Source organism: Onychomys torridus, chromosome 15, assembly GCF_903995425.1.
Source record: "Onychomys torridus chromosome 15, mOncTor1.1, whole genome shotgun sequence".
In the NCBI taxonomy this organism is placed as follows: domain Eukaryota; kingdom Metazoa; phylum Chordata; class Mammalia; order Rodentia; family Cricetidae; genus Onychomys; species Onychomys torridus.
The window spans coordinates 16,483,380-16,507,189 of record NC_050457.1 but is presented as its reverse complement, the minus strand read 5'-3'; the positions used below and the strand labels follow the sequence as shown (position 1 = coordinate 16,507,189).

Sequence of the window (23,810 nt, the reverse complement as noted above, 5' to 3'; positions counted from 1 at the left end):
TGTGGAGCACATCCTGTGAGGATAAAGGTAAAGTTAGGGGGTTGGTTTGTAAATAACTTGTCACTTGGGAAGATTAAAAGCGTACAACTCTACATAGGTCTCACACATACAGATTCCCTTTTTTAAAACGTGCTCATTTGGATCTGACAAACCTCTGACTTAGAATTCCACTTGTCAACGGGCTAGAGCCCTCCAGCAGGTAAAGCCTTTACATGCCCACTCAGCCTGCCTGGGATCTTTGCTGTGCCTAGCCACTTGACATTCCTTGAGAAAGAGCTTTAAAGAAGACTGGGCTCCAAGGAAGTAGATAGGCTTTAACTGCACAGGGCTAGGCATGTTGTATTGCAAGCACATCAGTAGGGCAATGATGATGAGGCCATGTTTCTAGAGATAATAGTTTTTACATCCGATTTCCTTTGAGGGCTACCTAAATGCTCATAAAACAGCTTAAAAAACACCAAAACATGTATCCTTTATCAGATGAGTCAGACATCTGCTGTCACAGTAATAGCTGCCATCACAAGCAATCACGAAACCTCAGTAGACACAATAGGCGTTGTTCAGGCATTACTTTGCTCAGAGTCAAGCCTGTCTAGGTCATTTGGGCTGGGCTCAGATGGGCAGATCTTCTGGCCTCAGCTGTGCCTGCTCAGATGGCTTTAACTGAATTCACCCAGCTTCGATGTCTTGTCCATCTTTCTTCCTGTGGCGGGCTGTGGCAGGCTAGCTCAGGCTGTTCTCATAGTGACTACTGAAAAGCAAGAGGGCAAGAAAGAAGACATACACACTCTTTCAGTCCAATGGCTGGTCTCACCTTTGGGGATGGATACTCCATTAGCAAGCCGTATAACCTGGTTTAGAAGTAGAGATTGGAGCCGGGCGGTGGTGGCTACACCTTTAATCCCAGCACTCGGGAAGCAGAGCCAGGCAGATCTCTGTGAGTTCGGGGCCAGTCTGGTCTACAGATTGAAATCCAGGACAAGTACCAAAACTACACAGGGAAACTATGTCTCAAAAAAACAAAAAATAAAAAGAGAAAAAAAAAAAGAAAAGAAAAGACACGGAGATTAGGGAGAGGCGGAGGATACGAGGAGGGGCACAGAATTAGGTTGACAGTAATCCCTTTCATCCAAGGAGATGCATTCCAAACCCCCAGTGGGTGCCTGAAGCCGTGGATAGTACTAAACTCTACCTATACTGTTTCCTCCTATACATACATATGGTCAAGTTAAAACTATAAATTCAGCATAAAGGCAATAAACATAATTAATGATAAAATAGAACACTTGTAATAATGTAATACTATAATGAGAGAGATTCCATCACACTTCTCAGAAGGTGTACCATTCAAAATTAAGAACTGTTTGTTTCTAGAATTTTCCAATTAAGACTTTCAGACTGGATGGCTCAGGGGCTAAGGGTACTCGTTGTTTTTCCAGAGTGTACCAGGCCGTGCACAATTGCCTGTAGCTCCATCTCTGGGGAATCCGACACCCTCTTCTGACCTCCACGGACCCCTGCATACACATTCCAGCACACAGAGAGATACCCAGAGACATAGATTAAATAGTAAATCCCTGAGAGGAGAGAGACATCTTGAACTGCCCGGAAGGTCATTCACTGATTCCTGTCTAAGCCTGACTCCAGGAGCCTGAAACCTTATGGCTACATAGCAGGAGGAGGTGTGACAATTGCCAGAACATGCCGTGGCCTGCCCCTTTTAGAGTTAATCTGAACAGGGTGGGGGCTGGTTCTGGGGAAGGCTTCTCAGTCACTGAGACATGATACCATCACTTGGGAAGAGACAGTCTGTTTCCCCAAACTTTAAGAAGTACAGGTTGGCAAAACAGTCTCTCTGGATATTGTCCTCTCTCACCTGGTGAGAGCATTGTCCCCTGCATCATCCCTGGCCGATGTGATGCCCCCTGTCACTCTGTGAGAGTGTTTTCCCTGTGGTGGTTCCCTTAGCCCTTGCCCACCGTCACTCTGTGAGTATGCCCCAATTTTTTCTGTAATGAACTCCATCTTCCATCAACATACTGTGCTCCATGTGTCTTATCAGAATTCTTTGCACCCATATCACAAGGCCTGGGGAGCCCAGAGGAGCCCAGAACAGGATCTCAGTGACTCATGAGCCTGGTGCATAAAGCACTTGCCCACTACCGTACTTTTCCGGTTTCCATTGAGTGACTCTCTCAAGTCTTACACCCCCTTTCTTCCTTTCAGGTTTCCACTTTACACCTGCGTCTCCCTAGCAAGCTGCCTGAGACATTCCCAGGGATGTGTTGTAGATAATTATTAATAAATACCAACAAACACCTCTCCAGGAGCCCTCGATTAGGGAGAGGTGAAGCAGTGCCACTGTTTACGTGAAATGAAGGTGTTCTTCCCAGCTCCATCCACATCTGTGAAGTGTTTACAGAGAAGCTGGATTTGAACAGCACATCTGCCCCCTCCCCCAGTGTCCCTGCTGCTACAGCATCACTGTAGCGGGTTGGTCTCTCCATCCCTTCCCCATCCCCCATCACTACCACACTTGTGGAAGCCTAGCCAGCTCAGAGGCTTGGTGACAGCGTTTGTGAATGGAGCCCTTCTCCGGACCCCCTATAGATGGGATCTGAGGCAGGGCAGGGCTGGTATTGGCTGTTTGACCTTCATCTCGGGGTCTGTCATTTTCTGGGACTCTGATTTCCACTAAGTGCAACCAACCTCAAGCTAGATTAAAGTAAGTGGTTGTCTCATGGTACCCCAGTCTGAGATCACAGCTGAGAAAGGGATGAAAGTTGTCAAGAGCAGAGTATAAAGGCGGTTTGGGGGGGTTCTTCCTGTCTCTCTGTCTTTTTAACTGACTGGCTAACCGGTCTCTAGCCCACATTGGGCCATGCTACTGGCGAGAGATGTCGGCCTCTTGCCTTCAGCACCTACATATTAACAGCTGCAACTGCATGCCGGTTAATCCCATGTTCAACTTCCAGGAAAGGAAATCTTATTGGCTTGATTTTGGAGGAGCTTCCTCCTGCCTGAGGAGGAAGAAGAAGGGAAAGGTGTTGATGTGGGCTTCATCCATTTCCAGAGGGCTCTGGGTCTGCAGTACAAATAACTCTGTGGGTATTAATACCAAGCAAAAGTTTCCAAAGCTTATTTTCTTATCTGTTAAATGGACAGGACATTAGAATCCACCTCTCTGTAGTACTGAGAGAAATGGAATCATTTCACTAAATTAATAAGAAAATATGAGAAAAAAGATGCTTTTCTGTGACCAGGCAAGCACTAAGCTATTAACTTAGTGGTTCATGCGGTGAGTCCTTTTATTTATATCCTGTGAAACCACTTAAGGAGTCAGTGTGGGGCAGTGTAAGGTCAAGCAGGGTTTCCAGAGGACCCATCACTGCTTCTAGGTCTTTGACACACTGATTTAATGGGGTGCTTCAAATAATGTAGAGTGACAATTATGATAAAAATAAAACAGAATAGCATATTGTTGAAATACAGTCACTAGCAGGGAAAATGTTCTTCATTAGCCCTGGGGCCCACTCTACCCGGACCACTCTCGTGGATGGCTTCTGTTCAGGTATCCACACAGCTAGAATACAGACTGACTCCAAGCTGTGGGGTGTCCCTATGAAGTGGGACACTCTTTAAACAGCCACCTTGTTCACTCTTTCCTTGTCAATATACACAGGCTTTTTTTTCCGAGACCACTGCTCAGTGCTCCCTTGCACACCATTCTGCAAAGTCACTGCTGCTAGGAACACATGCTGTCAGGCAGGGACTGCTGGAAATCGTTGAAGTCAGACCACAAATGTGTTCCCCTTTCAAATCATTTTCTTCATTCCCCCAGGAACATCCCAATGCCGTTGGAAAAGTGAGGGGTGGTGGGGAAACCATGCAGAGACAAAGGCAAAAATAAACGCATCCCCTCACCTGACTGAGTCAGAACAGGATGTCCAGCTGAATAGTTAAAAGCCCAGGCCTCAATAAATTCACTTTGAAAATAAAATGGTTTCAACTTTATCTTCAGATGTAAGAGCTCAGAATAGTACCAAGACAGTTTAGCAATGCAGTTCTAATGGCTAGCCTGGGGGTCCCCATGCCATTTGATTCCTTTTTCTCTGATAACCACAAATCCATCCTAAATTCATACCCCAAATCATATGATCTAGATGAGAAATTCCTGCTCTGTTGATGGGGATGGAGAGTCTGAAGCAGAGAATTTGCTCAATTTCCTTCTGGCACCTCGTCATGATCAAACCAAGGGGGAGAAAGTTGACAGTGAGCAAGTGAGCATGTTAATGTCCCCCACACCTACTCAAGTCATGCTAAAGGACAGAAAAAGGTTCCATCTGTCCCCTCACTCAGTGTTTGTTCAGTGTCTGTCTGTCATACTCCAAGCCCTGATTTGTATGAATGAGAGTCTCCACAAAGGATACAGAATGGCCTAACATTTAAAATGATGATTGTTATGAATAAAATACACCAAGGAAGGCGAGTAAGGAGCACGAACATTTCCTCTTTCTACTTTCTTTTTAAAATTGTGTGTGTGTGTGTGTGTGTGTGTGTGTGTGTGTGTGTGTGTGTTTGCATTCATAGAGGCTGACATTGGGGTGTCTTTGCCTCATCATTTTCTGAAACAGGGTATCTGCCTGACCTTGAAGGTTACCGCTTTGGCTAGACTGGCTGGACGTAAAGGTCCCGTGATCTTCCCTCTCTCCTCGCCAGTGCTGGGGCCACAGGTGGACGCCGCCCCCCTCCATTCTGGGGGTCCAAACTCACCTCTTCATATTTGGGCAGCAAACCCACAAAGTCACCTCCCCAGATCCTCCTTTCCTGCTTTCAATAGTCATTAGTTTCCTAGAGTTGCTTAAAATATCACACACGATGGCAGAAATTTATTCTCTCACGTTTCTAAAAGTTAGAATGCAGAAATCAGAATGCCCAAGAGACCATCCTCTCTCCAGAAGCTCCAGGAGATGCCCTTCCTCCTCTGCTCTGGCTTCTGATGAGTCCAACATCCTTAGCGCTCCTTGGCTTGGACGACACAACTCCGGTCCCTGCTTCCGATATCACGTGTCCTTCTCCCTGTGTGCCTGTGTCCAAATTCCACATTTGAAAATCAGGATATGGACACTGGACTTACGGCCTGTGATGGTTGAATTGTCAACCTGACACAGCCCAGAATTACCTGAGAAGCAAGTCTCAAGGAGGGAGTGTCTAGATTAGTTTGGACTGTGGGCATGTCTGTGAAGGATTATCTTGATTAGTGGGAACACTCCCCCTCTGTGGGTGACACCATTCCCTGAGCAGGAGATGCTAAGCACTAGTATGCATGCATTAATTTATTCTCCTCTTCTCCCTTCTCCTTCCCTCCCCTCTTCTCTCCTCTTTTCTTTAACCTCTCTTTCTCTTTGTAAATTAACCCATTTATAGCAGGCTAGGCAAGTCTCGAACAGTAGCACACGGTTCTACTGGTCTTGCATTCCTTCTGTCTGGATAGACTTCATTGTGACGGCAGAAGCAATATTGTAGGTCTATGCCCCACCAGCCACTGTTTTCATGCAGGAACCACAGTGCCAGGTGCCAACGGCGCATCTCTTCATCTGGGTCTTTCCACGGAAGAAGCAAGTGTACTTTGTGTGCTGGCTGATTTCAACTTTCTTCACCATTTCCCAGAGGGAGTCACCATAGTGTGTCCTATGATATTTCCTGATGACCCTCACCTTCTTGGGTCGTTTAGCCATGTTACCAGAATCTAAGACCAAGCCAGAAGAGGACCACTCTCTACTCTCCACTGTGGATATCATGTGACTGACTGCTTCAAGCCCCAGCTCTGCAGCTACAGACTACAGCCTGGAATTGTTAGCCAAACATACTTTCTCCCTTAAGTTGATTTTTGTCAGGCCATTTTATCACAGCAACGGGAAACAAAAACCAAGTCAGGAACAGTTTGATTGTGGTATAGATTCATCTGAGCTTGGTTATATCTACAAAGACTTTCTGAAGAAGTCCACATTCATAGGGAACAGGAATCCATATATCTTTTAGTCTGGAGTCACAGCGATAGGAAAGACTGTCTCCTTGAGAGTGAAGATTAAGTCAGGCAGCTATCTGGGTGTTGTGGAACACTGTCCCCTGGGCATAGCATGCCACATCCATCTTGAATGAGAACACATGACCCACACAAGAGCCTCATTAACATTCCCTCCAAAAGGCAGGGAGTGAGAAGGGTTATCTGACCTTCCTTGGAGATTACAGCCTTTCACTGACTCCCGCCTGCCTGATGTGTTCCTAGAGGGTGCTGGAGTATAGAGGAGGTCAGAGGTTAACTGAAGGGGTACTCCAGTACAGAGCTTTTGTCAATCATCACTCAGGCTCGAGGTAGGACTTCTTGGTGACATAGCTGTGTTTTCTTGCATTTAGGTTCCTTTGCTTACTTTTTTGATAATTTCATGTATGTATAAAATGTTGGTGTCTGGGTTTGAGTTTTTTCTTTTCACAAATTTTATACATGTCTTTTGATCAGATTACCAAGATAAAGCAGGCAGAAGAAGTTGCAAAAAGAAAGACAAAAATGTAATTTGAACCCACAAATACTTTTGACTGTGAATGATAGATAGGTCTGACTCCATTTGAAACAACAACATTTCTATAGCATGAAAGACACTATTGATGTAGCTAAAACAAAAAGCAAAACTTAGGAATAATTTTTATAATATACCTGAGTGACTAAGGATTATTATCTAAAACGTTTTAAGCACCTACACAACCCTCCCTCACATAGAGAAAATGAGAAAAAATATAAATAGGCAATTTATATAAGAGAAAAATAAAAATAAATTAATAAAATGTACTTAATCATACTAATAATCAAATAAAACATTGAAACAATACTATTCATCATGTCAGATTGGCAAAAATTAAAAGTGTGTTATTTCTGGGTTTGGTCAGGGTATGGGGAAACAGGTGTGCCAGCATAATGCTAGTGGAAACATAAATCATTAGTAGAGCCCCTGTGAAGAGCAATCTGGTAGTTAGTACCTACTAAAAACTCAAGATCTCCTTACCATCTGGCCCAGCAATTTTTCTCCCTATAGCTACCCTCGAGAAAACACCTCATGCACAAGAAGTCACACTGAAGAGGCTCATTTCTGGTAACGATGAAATATAGGAAACAAGCTGAATATCCAGCCACTGAGAATCATTGCCTCTAGAACACTGCACAACACTTTAATAGAAAAAGACACCAAAAATAGGGTACTTTATGGGATTTGGAAAGAAAGCAAAAGGAGGCATAGCTCTGTGTGCTCTGCACAACAGAAAGCTCTAGAAGGATATGAAGCAAGATCTAGAAGGTAATTCATCCACTAATGAGAGCAGTTCTCTGGGGATGGAGAGAGAAGACACAGAGAACTTCTGTTCATCAAGGGAGTGAGGTAGTTTGAATGTAACTGGCCCCCATAAGCTCATAGGGAGTGGCACTATTAGGAGGTATAGCTTTGTTGGAGTAAGTATGGCCTTGTTGGAAGAAGTGTGTCACTGTGGAGGCCGGCTTTGAGGTCTCATATATGCTCAAGCCATGCCCAGTGTCTCAGTTCACTTCCTGTTGTCTTCAGGATCAACATGTAGCTCCTTCTCCACTCTCAGCTCCTTTTCCAGCACCGTGTCTCTCTGCATGCTGCCATGTCTTGCCATGATGCTAAGGGACTAAACCTCTGAAACTATAAACCACCCAATTAAATATTTTCCTTCATAAGAATTGCCATGGTCATGGTTGTCTCTTCACAGCAATAGAAACCCTAACTAAGATGAGAGTGTACTCACACTCTTGAGTGTTTGAAAATAAGTTACTCAGAAATACAAAAATCAATAATAAACACTGTGAAAGACAAATATGAGATGGTGGGACAGGACTTCAGCATTATGGGAGGGGAGATATAGGTTTATCAGGGGCTCTCTGAAGACCTGCGCCTGAGCTGTGGTGGTCTCTGAGTCAGAGAGAATTCCATGGAGACTGGGCTTCCTGAAGCAACGTATCTGGAGAACACAGAAGGGCCTTGTCATCCTGAACTTCTCTAAAAATGGATGTATAGTTTGTCTAATGATAAAAATAACCCAGGCTTGCCCCCAAATCTAACTGATACAGAAAAATATAAGGAAGAACTAGTTCTCACGCTCCATTCCACCTTCTGAGACCACATCGTTGGGTGTGTACACACTGCCCTGGCTCTTCTAATATCCAAGCTAATGCCAGCAACAAAAAGAGCAGCCCCAGGCTCCCCCAGGTGGTAAGCAAAGGGTGGCTTCATTCATATCCTCAGTTAGGCTACGTCAAGGAAGGATCTGTCTGAAACTCGGTGTGAGCGGAAACTGAAGTGGGTTAAAACAGCTTCTAGACAGGTTAAATGTGGCTTCTTTTTCTAAAAATGGAAGACATGCCTGTTTCTCAAAACTGCTTTACCCCTGTGGAAATGTCCAGTCTCACACAGATGGCAGATCAGTCTTGGCTTTCTGGATGCACAGGTCATGGATGGCACCTCTGCACCTTCTCAAAGTCATTCCAAGGTGCTTGGCCAATGGAATGGGGGAGAGTAGAGCTGGAAATGCCTACGTGGGAAAGCTTTTCCTTTCCTCCTTCCCATTGATAACTCCTGCACCCTTTTTAGCCAGACACTTGTCAACAAGAGATAACCTATACAGAGGCTTGGGAGGTAGGATGGACAATTGCTGGTTCAGAATTGGGGCAGGCCATGGAACCACTTGGATGGCCTGTATTTAGGGAAGGTGCCTTGTTTTCTCCTTAGAAGGACAAAGGAATCACTGTGTGGTCAAAGTCCCCTTATAAGTGTCATCAAACAGAGTCACGTGTCTGGGGCCTATATGACTGGGGGTCAAGAACTGCTAGAGTTCACATCCTGGCTTTCCTGGTTTCTAGGTCAGCACTGATGGATACTGTGCCTTTTGCACATAACCCCGCACCCAAGCTGTTTTCTGTCTTATGTAACATATTTCATAATATCTCAAGTCCCACGGTATGGAGAATATTGCGTCCAATTCTAATGTGGCCAATAAGGATGAGACACCAAGCTTTGCCTTGAGAAACTTACAAGTAAGTAACCCAGACAGATTTGAACAGACCTTTCACTAATTCAGATGGAGTAAAAAATAAATTATAAATACCAGGGGTGTATGCCTAACTCTCACCCAGAAAGCAGGGGAAAGAGGATTGCTGTAAGTTGGGGCCAGTCTGTTCAACATAGTGAGGTTCTTCCTCACAAAAATAAAACATCAAAAAAGAACAGAGTTTTGTGGGGCGCCCCTGTAACACTAACGCCAAGGGTAAGGGGAGGAAACAGCTTGTTGTAAGCCTACCAGTTCCCAAAGTGCTTTCACATTAATATAATTAATTGAGTGACCGTGGGATACCTTTAACAAAGTGGCATTCTTGCTCTCAGCCAGCCAGTGTTCTCTGATGTATTCCAGAGTGTGTTCGCCACACACAGTATTAACCCAGTCTTCCAGCTAACTTCCATTTCTTCCTTCTGGATCAAGTTTCCAACCTCTCCTGTTTGCGCCTCTCTCCTCATCCTCACTGACTGCAATGTGGCTAAAGGCAGTCCTTACCTGTTGAGTCAACACATAGAGCCTATTGATCAAGTCACAACATGCACTTGGCAAACATAGCTGAAGGATTGTGGACTGAGGAGAGAGATGTTCTGCCCCTTCCCTAATGAAGAGACTCGCCACATGGAGCTATTTTGACATGGTAATCACACACACCCACACAGAAGCTTTGCCTTCTGCCCCTGCTAGTAAACAAAGCAGTCACAAGTGGGTCCATAGGCCCTTGTCCATATTTCCCAGTCTATACTTTTGCTTGAGTTTTTCCAGCAGGCATCAGGAGCTTGGGATTGTTTATAGCCTTGTGTGGCACTCGGGTTATGATGCTGCTCTGCCTCATGACCTTGGAATCGTGGCCCTAAATAAAGTGACATGTGCTGATTTAAATGACCTTCGCCAGGTCCCCAGATGTGCACAGCATCATCATCTGCGTCTCAGTTCTGAGCCAGAAGTCACTTCGGAACCCATCACACTCTCTCTTTCCCCGTGGATAATTTCTGATCCCATGCTTGTCCTTGAAGGAGCTCAGTTGCCAATGGTCTATGTGTCACAGGCTTCATTTCGCCTTCGGTACTTATTTTTTCTTTCTTTCAGGATTTCAAGCACTTTCTGGGGGAACGCTCCTCCGGGGTCATGTGAAAATACAGCCTCCCTGCCGTTTCCCCAGCCCTCACCAAACCTGGTCTAGACTTGTCAGATGTGTAGACTCTGCTAAAATAGTCTGGAATCTTCCTTAGTCCCAGGAGGCAGTTTCAGGATGTCCCCAGCGAGGCAGCAGTCTTTGGTTAAAGAAAGTTCCCTCTGGAGGGCAAGGAGATTCCCCCCAGAACTCCTCAATCCGTGACCATTCCTTCCCCGGCCCCTGCTACCTCTCTGCTGGCTGCCACGTGGGTAAGTCTACAGCCCACCCTTCTGAGGTTCCTCTCCCGCGGCCACCCCCACCCCATGCTCCACTGCGTGCTGGAGATGAAAGAACCTCAGAGCTCCCAGAATCCTCAACTGGAAAGTCCTTGTAGCCAATCAGCATCCGTTTTGTGTTTGGGAAGCGCGAGACCGTGATTTTCTTTGGGAAACTACTTTTTACCCACCGTGTTTGGCTTCCAGGAAACTGCAGCCCACGTGCTGCCATTTCCTGTGGACCAAACCAGGCCGGTTCCACCGTGAGCTGCAGCAGGAACGAAGTAAGAGTGGGAGCAGGCAGCGCGGACTCCTTCGTCCTAGTGTCATCTCTCTCCGAGACCGCTGATTCCAAGTACTGTCACAAAAACTATGCCGACTCCCTCTGGGCTTCGGTTTTTCTCATGGAGTAACGGAGTGAACGCAGATAAATCCTTTCCAAGACGCTTTGGTGATAAGCAGCAAGAACTGACTTGGGTCAATATAAAGGGTGATATAATATCCATTATAGGGCTAGCTAGTAGATATTCTCAGAATTGAGGGAAGGCTGGGGATTCTGACACTGTGATTTGCATCAAAGGTCCTGTGCTGGAAACTTGATCCCATACAGTAAGTAAATGTAATGGTGTAGATTAATCTTTTTAGGTGTTGGAGAGGATTGGAGCCTGAGGGGTCTACTCTTATCACTATACTATTTATTTATAGAGTGACAGTCCGTCAGGGAGTGGTTTTGTTATGAGTGAGCTCTCTCTGTCATGCATGCTCTGCCTCCAGACTGTGAGCTAGATAACTTCCATTCTTTACATGTTACCCAGCCTCAAGCATTTTGTTATAGCAAGATAAAATGATCAAGACCTCACAAGTGAAATTAAAGGGAAGACTGGGTGGTCTCTAGTTGATTCCTATCAAGTGCATCCCTGAAGCTGACCTGGCACACGATACATCAAACCTTCTTCTGCAGCCTTCCCGGGTGTCTTTCTTTCTACACAGCACCCATAGTGCCTATTAAATATGAGTTGGGGTAGAACAATAGACAAATGAACCTAGACTGAATCCCACCCTGGTCTCCATCACCCCACACACATTTTGTGTTTTGAGACAGGGTAGCATTATGCAGCCCAAGCTGGTCGAAAACCCACCACAAACTTACAATCCTCCTCCCTCTCCCTCCTGATAATGGGATTAGCAGGCACACACCATCATATTCAGCCTTTCTTGCTTTCTGGCAACAAACTAATTCTCTTCTGCTCCACGCCTTTCTTCTGGCCTGTGGACTCACATACTGTCTGCTTAATCACAGCACGGCATTTTGTCACACTTGTGTCCTGTGCTTTAATGCAATGAAACACAGGTAGTTACCACCCAGTAGAACACCTTCTGGATTGCTTTCCTTGGTTTCTTCCCAGAAGTCATGGATTTAGTGCTTATGTATTCTACCTGCATCTGTCCTACACAGGGCCAGCTAACTGAGCCGACACCTTGAAGAGGTTGCTGCTTCAGCAAATAAATAAAACTGGCATTTAGAACTGCATGGTAGCAAAAACACTTCTCCATGGCAGTTCATTGGCTCCCAGCCTGGAATAGCATGAAAGGCAGTAGATGAGGAATGTGCTACCTTGGTTCTCTTTGCCCTGAGAAAATCGTTGAGATACAGATTTTTATGCCCATGGCCTGAAACAAGAGTCCTAGGGGGAAAACCCCTGTCTACTTCTAGGCCTGTTAGAAATAAAGCCATGCTGTTCTTTCTAGCTGGTTCCTAACCCCTGACCTGGCCTCTGCAGTACTGTACAGCTTATATACACTCTTAAATTTTCAACAGAGTGGAGAATTTTCACATTTTCAAATTTATATAACTAGCATGTGGATAGTGTTTGTATCATCCTGCAACTTGCGTTTCCCCCTCAACTTTTTGAATCCCATAAGAAGTATCCCAGTATATACAGAAAGGTTGTCCTTTTCTCCGAGTAAGAAACTGAAGTTTGGGAAATGTGACAGGCATTGCTGTCCCTTGTGAGTCTCACAAGTGGTCTGCTCTGTGGCAATCTAACAGGCATGTGGAATAGGATGTGCTCATGTTTATGCATCATGTATTTCTAGAAGAAGTCAAACCATTCAGACAAGGATATGACAATTTTCTTCAGGTGTCAGTGTAAATAGCATAGCCTCTAGCAGAATACCTGCCCCTGCCTATGAGCAGGGAAAGCAGCCACAGACAATGCATAGGCTAATGGACATGCTCCAGGGAAACGTTATTTATGAAAACAGGAAGTGAGGGGTTGGGGCATCAGGTAGTAGAGTGGTTGCTTAACATGCACAGAGCCCTGGGTTCCATCGTCTGCACCACGTAAATGGAGCACAGCAATATACACCTGTAATCCCAGTGGATGCAGACATGGAGGAGGTCAGGAGTTCAAAGTCAACCTCAGCTACATAGTGAGTTCAAGGCCAGCCTGTGCTACATGAGAACTTGTCAAAAACAAAACAAAACAAATGAAAGAAACGTCCCAAACAGGAAACCGACCAACAGGCCGTACCTACTCGAGATAGACTATGTGAAAACAAAACCAAAAAAACTGACAAAAAACCCCACAAGCTAATGGGATAAAAAAGGCAAGATCTGAACAAGTAATATGCAGAGGTGGTATCTTAATGGCCAATTAATACACAACAGTTCAACCTTCTGAGACACTAATTCCTTCAGCTGCATCTAGGCGGGCAGGAGGCACCCATGCAAACTAGGTCAGTGACCAGAGCATGCTGAGGTAGCTCTGCCCACCTGGAATGAACTGGGCAAGACCCTGTGTGTTCTTATTTGCACTGAGAAATACCAGGATCCTCCCGGCCCCCCTCAGATGTATGTTTAAGGTGGGAAAGGCATCTGTCAGTGTTGAGCAGGTGGAAGAAGCCATTGATAATGAAGGCTCAGAGAACATTCGCAGATCATCCTTCTCGGAGGGTAGGTCCTTTGTGAAATGAGAAATGGACAGTGGGCTAACAGCTAACTCACAGAGATTTCCAGAAGGATTTCTTCTCAATTAGCTGTAAGGTTGCCTCAGAACACTGCTGACATCAGACATCCTAAAGGAGTCTGGCCCAGGAGAGTTTACCATTAGAGAAACAGCCCACTGTCCTGGGGTGTGGTCAGCCAGGAGACTAACAGCTGTGGAATTTTGCAAAATACTCCATCTTCCCCAGGTAAACCTGCAGGCTGGGAAGAAGCTCTGACAGGTGGTTTATGATCTGGATCGAACACCCCGAGAGTTGTAGTTCTGCTGTGATGAGCAGATGGAGGAAGCCTGTACACTGTTATTTGACCGTTTAGCGCCAGGAAGGTCCCCAGCAGTGGGAGGAGGTTTAGATGAAGGGCCCGTCTCTCCAGCTAAGACCAGGTCAGTCCTGCTCTAAACTCTCCGGGATGATTTGACACCTTCAATATTGCAAATGTCGAGTGGCTGTTAGCCAGGTGACAGCAGATGGCACCTGATGTGTCTGACTTACACACAGAAGATTTGAAGTGGTGATCTTCCTTCCCTCAAGGAACTCCAAACCATATTTCAGTCCATAGATCCCCACGGTGAGATCACTTTCTCTTCCTCACCCTGCCCCTTACCGCAAACCTAACCAGAAATGAATTGCCCAGACCCCGTCAGTCAGAGGGCCCAGGGAGACTTGGAACCTCTGTGGTGGGACCTCAGTGCTCTGTGTTCTCAAAGCTGCTTCCTCAAATAGTTCCCCTGGTCAAAATGTCCCTTCTAGACCACATGCCAGATAAGACACCAGTCAAATTTTCTGAAATAGATGACAGGAGAAGAGGATGTCACTCAGGCAGGTATTTCCCAACAATTGTCTGTCTTCCTCAGAATCTGTTTTCCCTCCAGCTCATAAGATCCAAGTTGTGTCTCGGATCTCATCAGAACCCAGATGCAAAGGGTGCCCATGTGCCAATGCTAACACACACTCCTCTCCACCCCTGACTTGCTCTAAATGAGTGTCCCACAAGGGCACCAGCATTGCCCACAGGCCACTCACTAATGCTCCCAAACAAGTCCTGTTCTGTTACAGGTGTGACTTCTATATCTGCCCAAAGCCCTGGATCCCGTGCTGGGGAACCCAGACCTAGCACTGGTCTACTTTTTAGGGGTACGTAGTAATCCACATTCTGCCAGGGCCGCTGAGCATTTGTGACCCCAGGCTGACTGTGAGAGCAGTGCATACCTGTACATGTTCAGCTGCACTCTGCCCAGGACTGAGCAGTGCTTAGCCTGTTCCCTGATTCTTCATCGTATTTTGCCATTTGTACTGAAGCCATGCTCCTTGGGCTCCATGCCTCACCAAGTCCCTCATGAAAATCAGTCCTTCAGCCTCCATCTGGACCCCTTTCATCAGTAAGAAATGGTGGACATCACAGGGTCAAGATACTGCATAGTTATCTCTTCCTCCTTCAGTTCTCAGACCTACCCAGGAACCATCACAGAAATTTCTCATGTGGAACACTTTATTCAAAGTGATGCCATATAGTCACTTTCCAACCTAAAAGGCATGCCCACATGTGTTGCAACAGCAGTTTGGTCCCAAAATGAAACACCCATATCACCTAGGAAAAATAAAAACAAGATCAGGCACATTTAAAGTGGTATGTCCTTACACTCAGAAAAGTCAAAACAGTAAAAAGTTTGCTAAACTCAGTGTAAAGTTGACCTTAACTACTAAAAGCCTAACTTTCATAATTTTAAAGCAATATACCCATTCATTTATTTTAAAGAAATACATTCATTCAAATATTATGCATTTACTGCCTTAAAAAGAAACACAACAAGCATGCCTTTACTCCCCAAACTCTGGTCTATGGCAGATATTACCAGTCAGTAAGGTACTGAATGTAGATAAGATGGTATCTTTCTCAAAACAGCATGTAAGACAACTAATACCCATCAAATGGAATTGGCCTGCTGAAGTAATATAAACACATGCCTATAATCCCAGCACTCAGGAGACTGAGGCATAAAGATCACCATGAGTTTGAAGCACTGTATCAAAACTCTAAACAAACAAACAAATAAATACGTGAATACAACCAATTTGACATTCCTGACTGTGCTAAATCAATCTTTTTGTCATTGTGAAAAGTACTTGAAATAAGAGTCTAAAGGAGGGAACATTCTGGTTGAGCTTTTCAGAAATTTCAGTCAATGGCTGGCGCTGGACCTGAGGAGAGCCTGGACATCACAGCCAGAACAGATGTCAGGACCAAGCTGCTCACTTGGAAGTGGACGAGAAGCATGGGGTGGGGACAGGGCAAGAGCTGTCTTTCCAAGGTATACCCTAGGACTCACTCCCTCCAACAATGCATCATATTGTGAGTCTACCAAGGACTTAATCCATTGATCAGTTGAGACCTCATGATCTAGTCACTTCCTGAGAGCCTATCAGCTACAACTGAATTCCCAGAGCATGAGCCTGGAACATTCCATATTCAAACCATAGACTAATCAGTGCTATATTGATGGCATTACATACTGGAGATGATGAGATCAGGTAACACACTCTGCCTCTGAGTAACAATGGCTGGGTAGACAGACCACACATCATACAGTTTGGGAGAGGAAAGCTGTGATAGTCAGAGGAGGGTTAGCAGAAAGGGTAACGGTTACATAAAAATACTTAAAAGAGCACAGTGGAGAGAAGGCAGATAACGGCACAGTCAGAGGACAGGAACCTCCGGGGTGTGTTGGGGGAAGGTTTCTCTGGTGCTCAGCTTGTAACATCAAGAGGGAAGATAGGAAATGCTGTCTGGAAAAACTTTGAAGGGCGTGGAAGATGGAATGTCAGTGAGAAGATAAGCCATCAGATGAGACCCGAGTTTTAGAAAATTAATTCTGTTATCATGGTGGACGCAGATTATAAAGACATGTGAATTGAGCCAGGCAACCCAATCTGGGAGTTGCATTGTTGATAGATTTGGGGCTGACAAATTTCAATTCATATTTAATGACTTAATGAATGGATGAATTAATTAACTGATAAATTAATGATGGTGGAAGTGGGGGAACAGCAGGGATCTGGCTCCCACCTCTGCTCTACACCTCTGACTAAAGCAGTTTGCTTTTATCCTTGCATTGGACTTGGCCGTAGACGTTGAAGGAAGCATCCTGTGCCCTTAAAGGGGAAGTCTGATGTCCACGGCTCAGGCAGGTGGTGATGCGGGCATCTAAGTGGGACTTCTGAGGGGAGACAGGCAGGAAGCAGGTTTGCAGGCTCTGGAACATAGAAGGGATGCCAACCAACAGTGTGTGCATTTGGATTTAGATTTTTTCTTTCTTTCAAGAACAGAATAACAGAAATAAGAATGTCCAACAAGGACTTTCCAAATCTGTCTCAAAAGCATCTGCATTTAAATTTAATTTTATCTTCATTTTTATGATCCAGATATGACCGTGCATGCTGGCACTCCCAGCAATGAGAAGGAAGGCAAGACGCCAGCCTGGGCTACAGCCTGAGAGCCTATGTCAAATTATGTCTTTAATGCAAACTTTAAAATAAAGAATTATTTTAAAGATCATATTGGTAGGTTAATTTTCCTATGCATTTCATGCTAGTTTTAATTTTTCTAGTCAGCCTTTTGCCTCACACCACACACACCTCACTGACACATTCAACAGGAAATGTAATACAATTTGAGTTTGGCCTAATTGATAAACCTTATAAGCAGCACCATTGGCTTGCCTAGGATTTCCTTTTTAGGTAACTAGAAAAAGTTACCAATCCCGATTAGTCCCCCTTTGAGACATTTAATCCACAAGACTGTGAGCCATGTGCTCTATGCACCAATGATAAAGACTAGCCTTACATACTGTCCATGTCTCTACCAAAAGCAAGGGTTAAAATCCTATCTTTCCTCATTGTGGTGGGATTAGGAGGTAAAAGATTAGGAGATGTGATGGTTAGCTTCCTGTTACTGTCACAAAATACATTTAATAATCAGGTTATAAAGAGAAAAGGGCTGTTTTGGCAGTTTTGGAGACTTAAGAGGACCGGATTAGTTTGAGGCCTGTGCAGAAGCAGTGCATCATAACAGGAAGACAGGGGAAGGGGGCTTGTCACCTCACAACCAGAGAGGAGGCTAAGGTCTCTATATCCCATCCAAGGCACACCCTATAGTAGTTGCTTTTGAATATATTAGGAAATTTCCTCAAATGAATTCCTATGTGAATTTCCCAATATGAGTATTAGGAAACACATACTATTTATTAGAATCATCACCAAGAGCAACTCAGTAACAAAAAAACACAAGAAAAGCCACTTCAAAGACACACCCTGTAACAGTTACTTCTGCAACATGTAGGAAGCATGACCAAGACCACAGCAGGGGAGGGGGGTGTTCCCTGTAGAGGTCCCAGCAGGCAGGAAAACCGTCAGAGAGGAGATGAGGATGAAAACTCAGGCTTAGTCAGACTGGATCAAACTTCTCGAGAGTCTGATGCCAGGCGTTTTATTGCCAGCATATTTAAACACGGTACAATTTGGGAAAAAGTTTCCGGGCAACCCTCATTCATTCCCATTCCAGGTTTCCAGGCAACAATCTTTCCAATCCCAGGTGCACAATAAAGCTTAAGGCATGCCGACATTGAAATTCCTTTGCAAAGTACACGCGACCATGAAGATGGGTTCCATGGCTAAAGGTCTCTGACTGAGATTGCATAGAGGTCAGCAGGCTATAAAATACATGCGGCATCTCCCCTGAGGGAGTATTAACTGAGAGTTAAAGATAAAGGTCTGGAGAGGGAGAGTCTGGGATAGACATCCTGGGAGACTTGGTTGAGGTCTGGCTCCACAGATTGCACAGGTCCCCAGGTCATTAATATCCACTCCCGGCCTTCTAAGTAGAAAATAGTTACTTCCTCCTTTGAGGCGATATGCACCCCCTTCTTCCCCCCACATGTGATTAACATGCTTGGTTTCTCTAGTGATCTGTGGGTTTGAGGAACTTTGTGCCCCAATAGACAGCTTGTACAATAAGAGTTGATTTGACTTTATGGTTCCAGAGCAGGAATGTCCCATCAGCAAGTTCTCTGAATCTGAGGAACAGTCCCTGCTAATTCCCCTGACCATAAGGTCCTGGATTCCAGGCAACTACAAGGGAAACCAACAGCCTGAAGAGAAGGGACCATTGCTGCCTTCTGATACAGAGCCTGGAATTAACTTTTCTATAAACAACTTAAGTTTAAAATGGCGGGCTTGCTGGAAGCCCATCAGGAGCAGTCGGGTACTTTAGGCAAAGTCACATGGTAAATACTGTACCCTGGATGTGGCATCTAACCATCACACCATTGCTTCTGTGCGAAGTATAAGGGAGAATCCAAGCAAATAATTGGACATAAATTTTAGAGAATCATCCAATCAGAAATGAGAGGCAAAATGTACTCTTTTTGGCTTCCCTGTCCCTTCAGAGACAATGTGCAGTGTTATTCTCATTACGGTCCTCCATGTGAAAAACACTAGTGTTTCCTGGGTACCATTTCCTTAAGGGGCTTAGAGCCCTTTCTGAAAGTGTATGCTCCTGCCTCTTTGGGCCAGCTGCCTAGATAATGGAAAGATTCCATCAGGTCGTTGAGGCCCTACGTTTCAGTCCAGAATCTGCTCTGTGTTACGTGGAAGCCTTTAAGCATGGGTCAAGCCAGATGCTATTCCCGTTAGCATCTTCCATTATACAAGTTATGGTTCTTATTTATTTATTCATTTATGGTTTGCAAGTCATACACGGTGACAGAATCTTTCCATAGCTCTCTTTTCTCTGGTCAAAAATCACCAAGAACAGCCCAACCGCTTTCCTAAGATGTCTTTATTTTTATGACTTTCCACCAAAGAGCTTTGCTTCCCTTAGCTGGCCTGGGTGCTGGGGACACAGATTTGGCTATTACATCCACAAATACTCTTGACGACAGGCATCAGGGGAGACAGGAGCCAGGGTTTGAAAGTTCCAAAGTTTACAGTTCCCACTGGGGTTTTGATTTGCTGGACCTATCTCACCTTAATAAATTACTGAAGCTTCTCTTTGCCTTGAACTTTTCCTTGAGTCTCTGTCCAAAAAAAAAATCTAAAGAGTCTGTTCTAAAAATTGGCTATCTCCCTGTTTGGCAGGTAAAAGGCTGCAGGGTGTCACCGTGCAAGGAGACCTCTCTATTAGATGTTCCTGTGGTTCCAAGCCCGCAGAGAGCTGTGCCTCTGTCTTGGCAGAGAAACTCATCATTTGAAAAGTTATTTCTAGCCCAGAGCAGCTGTTCACAGCTCAAGTTCAGCAAATGCCATCACTTCTGCAGACTCTGTTCCAGTGTTTCAGTATGCCCGGGGACATGATGGTGACCCGAGTGTATGCCTTTGATGAGTAAACAGAATGACCACTTGTCCAAGAAGTCACCCATTTGATTATACTCTCTCTTCTCATCTGCTGTAGTGAAGGCTCTTAGAAGCAAGAACCCAGACAGTATCCTAACTCCAGATGCCTGTGCTGGAGTTTCCCTGGAGAAATCAGATCATTATAATCACATCAGCAAGAAAAGACTCCCCTTTGATGGGTGCTTATATGGCAGGAAGTGCACTCAATACTTTCAAAAACTACTACTCTCATTTAGAGATGAAAGAAAGGAGCTTCCATGAACTTTATGGCTAAGAAATAACAGAACTAGAATTTAAACCCAGGTCCACCTGGACCCAAGGCTCTCCTTATTCCAATATGGCATATGAACTAAAATATGATGTGTCTCTATGTGCTGCAGTGACAGGATGTGGAGATGGAAATTCCTGACTGCCTGGCTCCTTCTGCCTACTGTTCTTCAATAGCTTGTCATTAATTCTGCTAAAACAATAGTCCCCTTGTCCAGCCCATCTCCTTCCTGTGTGACAGCAGACCTTCTTCCATGTCCCTGTGGACATCCAAGCAGGAGGCAGGGAACTGCAACAGGCACAGGCTACTGCCTGCATTTCTCTCGTCTCTCTTTGCTGTCCCTGGGCAGTCATGCAACGTAGTCCCTGGTTTTTCAAAGCCAGCCAAAGCTTCAGTATGACGATACACCACCTGTGACTTCTGGTAGACCTTAGGTCATCCCCCCTCCCTTCTGCGATGCTTCTCCGTGGTCGTCAATGTCCCACTAACGCTGGTCTCTCTTTTCAGAGGGGTAAAGGCAGCAAGAATTCTACCTTCTGTGCCCTGCTCTTCTGTTTCATTTTTCTGTGTGGTAGGGGTGGGTTGAGAAGATGCAGATCTCTCCACCCTGAGAGGTACACCATTGGTCCTGTCTCCCGGATCTCTCCATCCCTGAGAGGTATACTGTTGGTCTGGTCTCCCAGATCTCTCCACCCCTGAGAGGTAACTGTTGGTCTGGTCTCCCAGATCTCTCCATCAGTCTACCCCCCCCCCCCCGCGCCCCAGCAGACAGACTCAGGAGGGTAACAACAGAACATTTTGTTCAGAGGTTCACTGCACTCAGCACCTGACTCTTTTGGTACTCTGGTGGTCAGTGGTGTGCCAAGGACCTCTTTCTCAGCTAAGTGGGGTATATTGTTTTCTCCCAGGGCTCCAGTCTTTCCCCGTAATTCAGTATCCATATCTGCCTGGGAACCTATTGGCTCCTGGTCTCACAGAAATCAGGAAATGTTGTCTTCCTAGGAACTGTGTAGACAAGATACAAAGCTAAAACTTCCCTTCCACCTTCGGGAGCAAAAGCCTAAGTTCTAAGAAGAGGCTTCTTTTATTATTTCTAAGTGTCCAAAGAAGCAGTTTCCCAAACTCCAGAAAGATCCTGTTTGTCTGGCAGGAGGTCAGGGGAGAGGTGACAGAGAGATTTGTGGGTTCTCGGAGCCCAGAGCCAGCCCTGCTTCCAAGGAGAGAGATTTCAGCACACTATACACCAGGGTAATTGGCAGACTGACTTGGGGGTGGCTGGGCCTGAGGGGTCAGGCCAGGCGAGGCTGCCACAGAGATAAATAGAGAGGGCAGAGAAGCCAGGACCAGGTGGGCCTCCTGTGGAGGCCATGGCTGGGCGCTGGCATCTGCAACCTATTGGAGCCCAGGGACACTGAGGAGAAGCATTTTTCATTTTCTGTGTTTCTTCTGCCAGCAAGAAGAAATAGGAGCTTGGCAGTAGAAATTAAGTTGTTATAGGAAAATGAAGAGATTCTTAAACCTTGTGTTTGTGGTCTGAAATTTACGGCCTCTCTCATCTACCTCTGAACCCCTTGTATGAATCTGGTGAGGAGGAAAGGATGTGGTTCACACTGTAAGTCTGGCTCTTCTGTCCTGGACCCGAGAATACGTAGCTGGTTGTGACCACAATTGCCTTTATTGTGCATGGGTTGTTTTTTTTTCCATTTTATTAACCATTCAACAAAAAGTTTTAAATGAAAAACATTTTGGTAAACACTGTTCGGTTTTTTCCCAGGACCTTAGGTGTCAGGGGGATGCCACACATCATCTTCAGGAGAGTTTACGATGCTCGAGAGGCTGAGAGTCAGAGCCCTTAAAACAGCCCTCGCTAGCCTGTGGACCATTCTGGTGCCTGCCTGGGTGTTCTGACGGATGGATGATAGTCTGCCTTAGTTTTTAAACAACACCTAATTTTGGAAATACCTCTGTTGAGGAGCCTCACATTTTTCCAGAATATGTTTGCCGTGTATATTAATTGACTAAACACTCAGATGCAGGAACAGAAATCAGGCCCAGGGGAGGCTGTTTCGGAGAAGGGAGGAGAGGCAGAGATATGACCAGTACTGAAAAATACACTAAAATTCTGATTGAAGTACCAGATCCAGTTCCACAGGGCTTCTTAGGAACACTCAAACCGCTGAAAATAAAATGGGAAAAGAAGTAATTACACACGGCTCCCATGTGTAGTTGTTTAATGAACGTGATGTGGCCTGCTTCTTCTTCCCGACATATGGCTACCGACGAAGGAAAATTCTATTTTGATTGCAGAGTGGCCTTCAGCAGTTGGACACTCTGAGGGATGACAAACAGGCCACATCGTTTTCTTCTTGCTCACCACTCACTTCCTGGCACTTCTTGACAGGTCATAAACACACACAAAATGCTAAGTTTGTGGGTTGCTAGTTGCCTCCTTCAAGTTGAAAAGGCACTTTTTAAAAATAAATTTTCCTTATGTCTAGTTTTTTCTTTCCACAATTTCAACTCTGACATTCAAGTGCACTTTACAGATTGCCCTCTAACAACATTTGAAACCCAAACTCAGAACGCCCTGGTGAAGCCATTCCTCAAGAATCTGCTGCGAAGCGCCAGGCTAAGCGCCCTAGCGCTCCTCAAACAAGCACGCTGTAGTCAGATTGTTAGAAATGGTTAGCACTACTTCCTTAACAAATCTCCACCAGCAACTAATTACTCGGAAGTTGTCCTTGTTTGGGTTTTTTGGTTAGACTGCTGACATTCTTTGGAACCTTCCAGAAAAGGTCTTGCTCATTGGCTTCCATGACATCACTCATTCTTGAGTTTCCAAATGTGTTCTAGACATTTCTCATCCAATTCTTTTATATATATATATATATATATATATATATATATATATATATATATATATGTATGAATATAAATTTATTTATTTATTTTTCTATTATCAGCTTGATACAGTATAAATTCTTATCCTAATAGTGAAATGTTTCATTGAGGCTTACCCAGTGATTGAGTAAACCCAAAACTTATTATGAGTCACAGTCATCCTAGGGTCCCCCCTGCTATATAGCCTCCCTGGTTCTGTGGGCTGAAGTCTGGTTATTCTTTGTTTTATATCTAGAATCCTCTTATGAGTGAGTACATACCATGTTTGTCCTTCTGGGTTTGGGTTACCTCACTCAGGATAATCTTTTTCTAGTTCCATCCATTTGCCTGCAAATATCATGCTGTCTGTAGTTAGAGTTTTCCTGCCTGGCCCAGTCAGGACAAATCTCTCTTACCTGCCAGTCTCACAGTCACTCAGACCCAACCAAGAAAGCACACAGAAACTTACATTGTTTAGAAACTGTATGGCCATGGCAGGCTTCTTGTTATCTACTTCTTCTATCTTAAATTAACCCTTTTCTGTTAGTCTATACTTTGCCACGTGGCTTGTGGCTTACCAGTGTCTTTACACGTTGCTTCTCACGGCAGCAGCTGGCGGTGTCTCCCCCCAGCCTTCTACTTCCCAGAATTCTCTTCTCTCTTGTCCTGCCTATACTTCCTGCCTGGCCACTGGCCAATCAGAACTTTATTTACACAGAGCGATATCCACAGCACTTCCCCTTTTCTTTTTTTTTTA

At 45.0% G+C, this 23,810-nt stretch overlaps 1 pseudogene; it reads right to left on the bottom strand.

Annotated features, from left to right (window-relative positions):
* Positions 1–5,462: 5,462 nt before the first annotated feature.
* Positions 5,463–5,738, bottom strand: LOC118596039 (annotated as a pseudogene).
* Positions 5,739–23,810: the final 18,072 nt, after the last annotated feature.